The sequence below is a fragment of the Papaver somniferum genome, unplaced genomic scaffold, assembly GCF_003573695.1.
Source record: "Papaver somniferum cultivar HN1 unplaced genomic scaffold, ASM357369v1 unplaced-scaffold_137, whole genome shotgun sequence".
In the NCBI taxonomy this organism is placed as follows: Eukaryota; Viridiplantae; Streptophyta; class Magnoliopsida; order Ranunculales; family Papaveraceae; genus Papaver; species Papaver somniferum.
Genome location: NW_020622934.1, coordinates 5586707 through 5594212, shown reverse-complemented (window position 1 = coordinate 5594212; position 7506 = coordinate 5586707). Strand labels below are relative to the sequence as shown.

At 39.8% G+C, this 7506-nt stretch overlaps 1 long non-coding RNA gene across 1 annotated transcript; it reads right to left on the bottom strand.

Moving 5' to 3' along the window:
* Nucleotides 1-5310: 5310 nt before the first annotated feature.
* On the bottom strand, nt 5311-7306 carry LOC113334742. Its single transcript, XR_003352924.1, has 4 exons — nt 7020-7306; nt 5710-5767; nt 5532-5570; nt 5311-5424 (listed from the first exon to the last, which is right to left on the bottom strand). It is a non-coding gene; the product is annotated as an uncharacterized LOC113334742 (long non-coding RNA).
* Between the last annotated feature and the right edge of the window lie 200 nt (nt 7307-7506).

Genomic DNA, 7506 nt, shown 5'->3' with positions numbered 1-7506 from the left:
CTAGGTTTGTTTTTTATTTTTTGCTCCGTGAAAGCACAGTTCGGCCCAAAACTTAGTTTCCATTTTGAGACGAACTTAGACTATTTTGAAGCTCGTCTAATTCGAATATTAGCCGAACTTAGTAGCCCTAATTGTTTGTCAGTTGAAGAAAAAAATTGGTTGCATAAAGTTATCTTATATATGACGAACAGGGAAATAGAGTCTCGAAAAAACAATCCCAACCTCATCGGAGGTGCACCGCTCTATAGACGATGGAACTAAGCTTCCCATTAGAGTCTCGAAAAAAATTTTACCATTGCTGCCATCCTGATGTGACGAACAGGGAAATACAACCCAAAACAAGAGTGCAGAAAAAACAGTCCAAGGAGATAGTCGAATGAACGGAAAGGACCAGTCGATCCCATGCATACAAAATCTCAGATAAAACAAATGAGCCTTATCTAGAGAAATAAAAAACCCCAGAGAAATAAGTTTTCCGGTGGTTGAGATACATGACGATTAATAGAGAATTCAACCACTGCCATGACGAGATAGAGGGATGGTACAGTCCCAACCTCATCGGAGGTTCACCAGCTCGTGCCGTCAATGGAGGAAGGAAATGAACTCGAGCTGCAAATAGTGCACGCGCTTACAGAGCGACTATGAATGACGGAGTAAGGTCTCACTTGCACAATAAGATAGTCGATTGGAGTTAACCACCAATCTCTACTATTGTGGTTACAAGACAAACGCAACTGCATGCTTCCAAAATGACAAAGTTATGTCGAAGGCACAAAGTCGAAGAAAGAAGAACTGGAGACGTACCATTACAATGAGAAATGGATCAATGAATATCCATTATTGTATGGCTATCACAAAGCCAACGACGACGAGATGGCACAAACACTAACTCTTTGTCACATCCACCAACGAACTCGTACTGAGACGAAACAAAAGTTTGAACGGCCATGGGGCACAATCTAATTTTTTCCACACCAAAATATCAAGTCGATACATCTCGACGAAGCAAGGCTAAGCCACATAACGGCAGTCTAAAATCAGTAATCTATTTTCTTTGTATTTTCTATATTAACAGTAATAGGTTCGCCTGTCCGGTGAAAATTATTAATGGGTCGAACAAAGATACGTACACATTCCCAACAGGTTCGCCCAAAATCATAATTCAATTATAATGCCGAACTTAAACTATACAGAAGTTCGTCTCATTCGACTTCCCTTTTTCCTTTGGCCCAACTTATTACTTAACCTTAATGGAGTTTTGTAGATGACAGTGTCAAGTTCGGCCCAAAAGTAGTAATCCTTTTTGAGCCGAACTCATACTATAAAGAAGTTCGTCTCGTTCGATTTCTCTTAAATTTAGGCCGAACCTATTAATTGAAATTCAATGAAGCTTTGTAGATCAATGAAGTTCCACCCAAAAGTAGTATTCATTTTTGAGCCTAACTTACGCTATAGAGAAGTTCGTCTCGTTCGATTTCTCTTAATTTTAGGCCAAACCTTACCTTTCAAATTCACAAATTTCGAGCAACGCCCAAAATCATTCTCATAATCCAAAAAGTTAGCCAAATCCGGATCATTGTTGAAGTTGATGTGTATTATATTGTGTGTACGAGATGAAGATTCACCCGGATCATCCATTTTGAATCACAAAAATCACCCAAATCTCAAAAACCCTAGTTTTTTTCACTTCTTCTTCCTCTCTCAAAAACCCAACTCTCTCCCTCAAAAGTCAGATTTTTTTCAACTAATATAACACTAACAACTTAACCTAGTCAATCATTAATATTATTAACTAATCATTATTATTAAAACTAATCATAATTATTAATACTAATTAAATAAGGGTAAATATGTCGTTATAAAGAAAGATTGATAAGGGGTGATGGTGTTTTTTATTTAGTGACCCTATTTTGACATTATTCAGTATGCCTCAAAAAAAAAAACTCGGTATGTCTCAAACCAAGTTTCTCAAGGAATGACCCACATCAATTGGGAATGGGCTGCCGATCCCTATTTGAAATCATGATTGGATCCCGAACCATCCTCCTATACCCACCAACTCTAACTCCAGCTTCTCAACAGTGGCGGACCTGATTGACCCTCTCACCAATCAATGGGATACGCAGAAAATAGAAACAATCTCCCCCTCCTCTTCCACCACAAACCACATCATTAGAATTCATCTCCCATCCACTGCATGCCCAGATAAGCTAGTTTGGAAACACACGTCAACAGGAAAATTCACGGTTAAGTCAGCTTACGCAAGCATCATACAACCAGTGGAAGAGCAACAACCAATCACCATGAACTCTCTAAGGTTCAAAGATATTTGGAACCTGCTATGTCCCCGAAGATCCAACTCTTTATCTGGAAAGCTATCCTTCAAGGATTGGCAACAAAACAATTGTTATTCAGCAGGAAGATTTCCACCACCCCGATTTGTCCCAGATGCAATGGTCAACCAGAATCAACCGAACACCTATTTTTTCAATGCCAGGCATCTATGCAAATCTGGTATCAGGTAGCAGCCCTCTATCCATCACTCCCAACTATTCTTCCTTCACTTCAACAACAATCAGTACAGGGGATCATTTAGACTGATGCACAAATGAAGGGTAACACTCACTCTCTAACCAACACCCGGCTTATACAATCATTAGTATGTTGCGCGAATTTCAATATGCATCAACGCACACAACTTCGGCCATCATCGGACAAGCACCGACGATAAACAATAACAGTCACAGATCCTTTGGCACCATCTATGTCAAATGGAACCCGCCTGAAGCTCCTTGGCTGAAGCTAAACACTGATGACGTGGCTCGAGGAACACCGGGAAAACCTGGTATTGCAGGGGCAGGATATATTTTGAGAAATCATGCGGGAAAGCACTTAGTATGAGCAGCGATTCCTCTAGGAATCACAATGGCAATACAATAGTGACGGAATCCAAAGCATGTTTTTTTTGGACTCAGGGAAGTGGTTAATATGCGCACAACTCATCTACTTTTGGAAATGAACTCTGCAATTTTAGTGCATTGGCTTAATACACATACGGATGAGTCGAACTAACTGTATCATCTACTGAAAGACATCCACAAGCTACTGCAACAAATTCCTCTAGTACGCATCTCACATACATATCGAGAAGGAAACAAGACGGCTGACGCATTGGCAAACAGAGGAGCGGACAAGGTGGGAAATCCAAATCAATCTTCACCAATGGAAATATGGATTGATACAACACCAGCTTTTTAAAACCAGTTTCTTGTATTAGATAATGCCCAACCCAGTTATAAGAGGGCGTGTAATTCGTAGGCAGTAATAATATACACTATACAGTAATTAGCTTCCTTTCAAAAAAAAATTGATGTATTTCGGAGGTTTTTTTATCGGTAAATGAGTCATTTCCGCCTTGGTCAATGCCATAGCTATCAGCTTGCAGGGAAGTAGGAGAGAATACATTAGAGGTGTAATGAGAGAGCGTGTGAGGTGTGTATACGGTGTAATTTTCTTTTGCTTTGTCTGTATCTTCTTCCCTCGATTATTAGATCAATAATATCTCTCTCAAATTCTCACACATCCAGTCCAGATTAGTAATGAGTCTCAATTCAAAATATTTGTTTGATTTAATATACGGGCCGCGTGTTATAACCCCAAAGATTTCACTATCCATATACAAAAACTCCAACAAAACAAATTGTTCACAAAAACCCCATTTAACATAAATTGTCTATATTAGCCTTCTAGTTTAAATCACCCCAACAAAAATAAAAAACAACCCCATCTTTAATTTTAAATCATCCCAACAAAAATAAAAATCAACCCCATCATTAATTTCTATTATATTATCACCACCACAAAATAACACCACCATCAGAACCACCACTGTGCCGCCACCACTGACCATCGCCGCCAACCACCACCGCGCCACCACCTCCACCACCACCAACCACCACCGCGCCACCGCCGCCTCCAACCACCACCGCACCACCGCCGTCGCCAACCACCACCGCGCCACTGCCTCCACCACCGCCGCCGCCAACCACCGCTGCCGACCACTACCACCTCGCCACCACCACCGACCACCACCGCTGCCGACCACTACCACCTCGCCACCACCACCGACCACCACCACCGCCGCCAACGACCACCACCCCGCCAACGACCACCACCGCTCCGCCACCGACCACCACCACTCCGCCCGCCGCCCGCCGCCGCCACCGATACTGCGCAATTGCACCACCACTGCCAGCCACCCTACCATCCAGCACCACCATTGTCGACCACCACCGCCACCACCTCTGACCACCACCACCACCACCACCGATACTACGTAATTGCACCACCAATACCAGCCACCCTACCATCCAGCACCACCACTGTCGACCACCGCCGACCAAAACCAGCACCACGACCGCCCACCACCCACCACCTCCCAAAAATACGATGAAACCATTTTGGTTTCATCATAAATACGATGAAACCGATTTTGGTTTCATCATAAATAAGATGAAACCGATTTTGGTTTCATCATAAATACGATGAAACCGATTTTGGTTTCATCTTGGTTTCGTTAGAAATCACCTGCAAGAAATTTTTTAAGAGGTATTATACATCTTCATGGATAGAAATACATTGTTGAAATACGATGAAACCGATTTTGGTTTCATCATAAATAAGATGAAACCATAATTGGTTTCTGCGCTTCAACAGCAATACCACCAGTTATGTCTCAAGACCCATACTCAGCTTCACCTGGTATAGCTTTCCATCTAGGTTTACAGGCAATTCCTCATTGTATTGCATTCAGCACCATTGCAACTACAAATTCACTTCAAATCCCATACCCACTGCATTACTGCCTTGCATTTCAGTTCAAGCTCATACCTGAACACCACAAATGCTCCATCTCAGGCTCAGTTTGATCTTCAACTGGACCTGCAATATCCAATTAATTCAACCAGAGCAAAACCAGTTCCTCCATGGATTCTGATTATCACCAGCTGCAGTTCATAATCACCACCAAACATAGGCATCTCAGTTCTTCTCTACACTCTCAACCTGCAACTATACTTAAAAACCATTCTCAAGCATCATCTCAAACCATTCTTCATAGAGAACCAACTCAAAGCCAACACCAGTACCACCTTCTCTATAATATTAACTTCAGCTGCAACCGGAGCTTACTAGCAGCATCAAATGAAACTCGTCACAAGACCATGTCACTGCAATAACCATATCAAACCCATCACTGCAATAACCATATCAACAATACCAGCATCTACACTTGCACACTGCCAATCTGAAAGCAGCGGCAGCAACATCTCCTAGCTGACTCTACTCAGCTCCACAATCCAATTCACCACCTGCAATTGCTTCCCTCTCTGTGATGAACAGGTTTCGTGCACGATACGTCGATACCTAAGTAATAAGCATCCAACAATAAGACATTATGAAGGTGAACATACAATCTTACAAAATTATTGATAACTATGGCAGCTGAGAAAAAGCTGAACAGGTTACCCGACCTTTCAAGTCCTTAGAACAACAATTTTACTCTACGAAACCTGCACCAAAACAGAAATCATACTTTAGAATTTGCCATCCGACAACAACATAGACAACAATGATGAGCAGAAATAGTGAGTTACTTTCTCACTAAGGAATCTGTTTTCTACTCCAAGGAACCAACTTGAAATTACTCACTCGTGCCAGACGTAGTACTCTCCTTCCCTTGTTTCGTTCTCAGCTGTAATAGATTCACCTAGCACCAAAAAAGGACATCGGCATGAGTACAACCCAGGGGGAATCTACATATCAACGTCTATCAGTTACAGATGATAGCTAAAATAAGGAAACGATAAATATGATATCACCTCAAAAAAAATTCAGGAAAGCAAAGTATGAATGGTATAAAAGCGACGTATAATATTCATATGGGATTGTTAAATGTGACCCCATAACCTAAGAGGCATTATGAAATATGATGACTAAGAGGAAACATCTTGTTTAATACAGAAAATGCGCACATACCAACAAGGAAAACAAACAATCCAGGGAGGAGTTGTCAAAAATGTGCACAATCTTACTTCACCTGCTTAGTGAATCATAACGATAACATGTGATGCACAGGACATGCCCCTTCAAATCCTCCCATTTCAGGACACACACCAAGAATCTGGTGCTGTCGCTCACATAAAATTTGTCGCAATCACAATTTAGAGAATAATCGATAATAATTCCTAAGTACAAGTAACAAGATCAAGAAACTAGAGATTCATCCCAAAATAATTCCATGCAGAACACATAATGCATATGACCTATGAAAAAAGTTCAAACCTAATGAAGTCCCATCTATCCACTATGGATAACTGCATAACAAAGAAACGTGTTCAGTTTACATCAACTATATGATTCAGAAAGCAGAGATCAAGAGAAGGTTCAAAGCAAAACTTCAATATATTCCATGAGATGAAAGCTTTACAAAAAGAAACCTTATAGTTGAACCAGGTGCTATCAAGGATGGCATTATTAGATCATGGTATACTAACCCATAAATTTATCAACGAAATTCAGTTAAATTGTACTAATGAAGCATCAAAAATTAAGCAGGAACAGTTCATTCAGAACATGGATTTGAGGCTTTTTGGATGACAAATTCATACATGAAAGCTTTCACATCTTGGATCTCTGAACCATAAAACTATGAGATAAGATAAATCAAACTGATCAACTTCGACTAACAGCAGTAACAAATTAAATCAAGCAAGTGACTTTAAATCATGCAGCAAGAGATTGATATCTAAAAAAAAAAATTAACCCTAAAAATAGCTCACAAATCAGAAAGCTAAACACACCCATGCCTTGAAATTCTACGTAATACAAAAAAAAAAAAAAAAAAAAAAACAGCGGAAGAGTAGAATCTAACTTCAAATCACCAAAATTTGTACATGCAATTAACTTCACAGGGTCAAAAATATCAAAATTAAACAACAGTACTAAATAATGGTTTATACCTGATGATAATCAAAGATGAATTGATTTCAGATTTCAGTAACAAAACTGATTTTGCATTCTAGGTTTAAAATTTTTTTAAGGTTCTGATGATCAAGATTTCTAGGTTTTGAGAATAGATCGAGATTTCTATGTTGTGATTACTGAAATTTAGGTTTCAATTTGTGTTTTCATTGTGAGATTTCTAGGTTTTGATTCTGGAAATTTGTCTAAGGATTTGTTTCTGAGAGAGAGAGAGTGTTGGGTTCTCTCCAAGAAAGCAGTCGATGAAACCTAGAAAAAGGTCGAAGGGTATGTTTGGCTTTTTTAAAAGTAACAAAAACTAAATTTACACATTATTATTTGGCTTGGGGTTTTTGTCCCAGTTTTATTTAAAACGGTTTTTATTTGGTAGAAATAATATGACCGGTTTTTTCTTATCACTAGTTTGTTCACCTAGGGGTTTTGTCACTAGTTCTGTTTAATATATCCGGAAAGAAATAGAAGCAA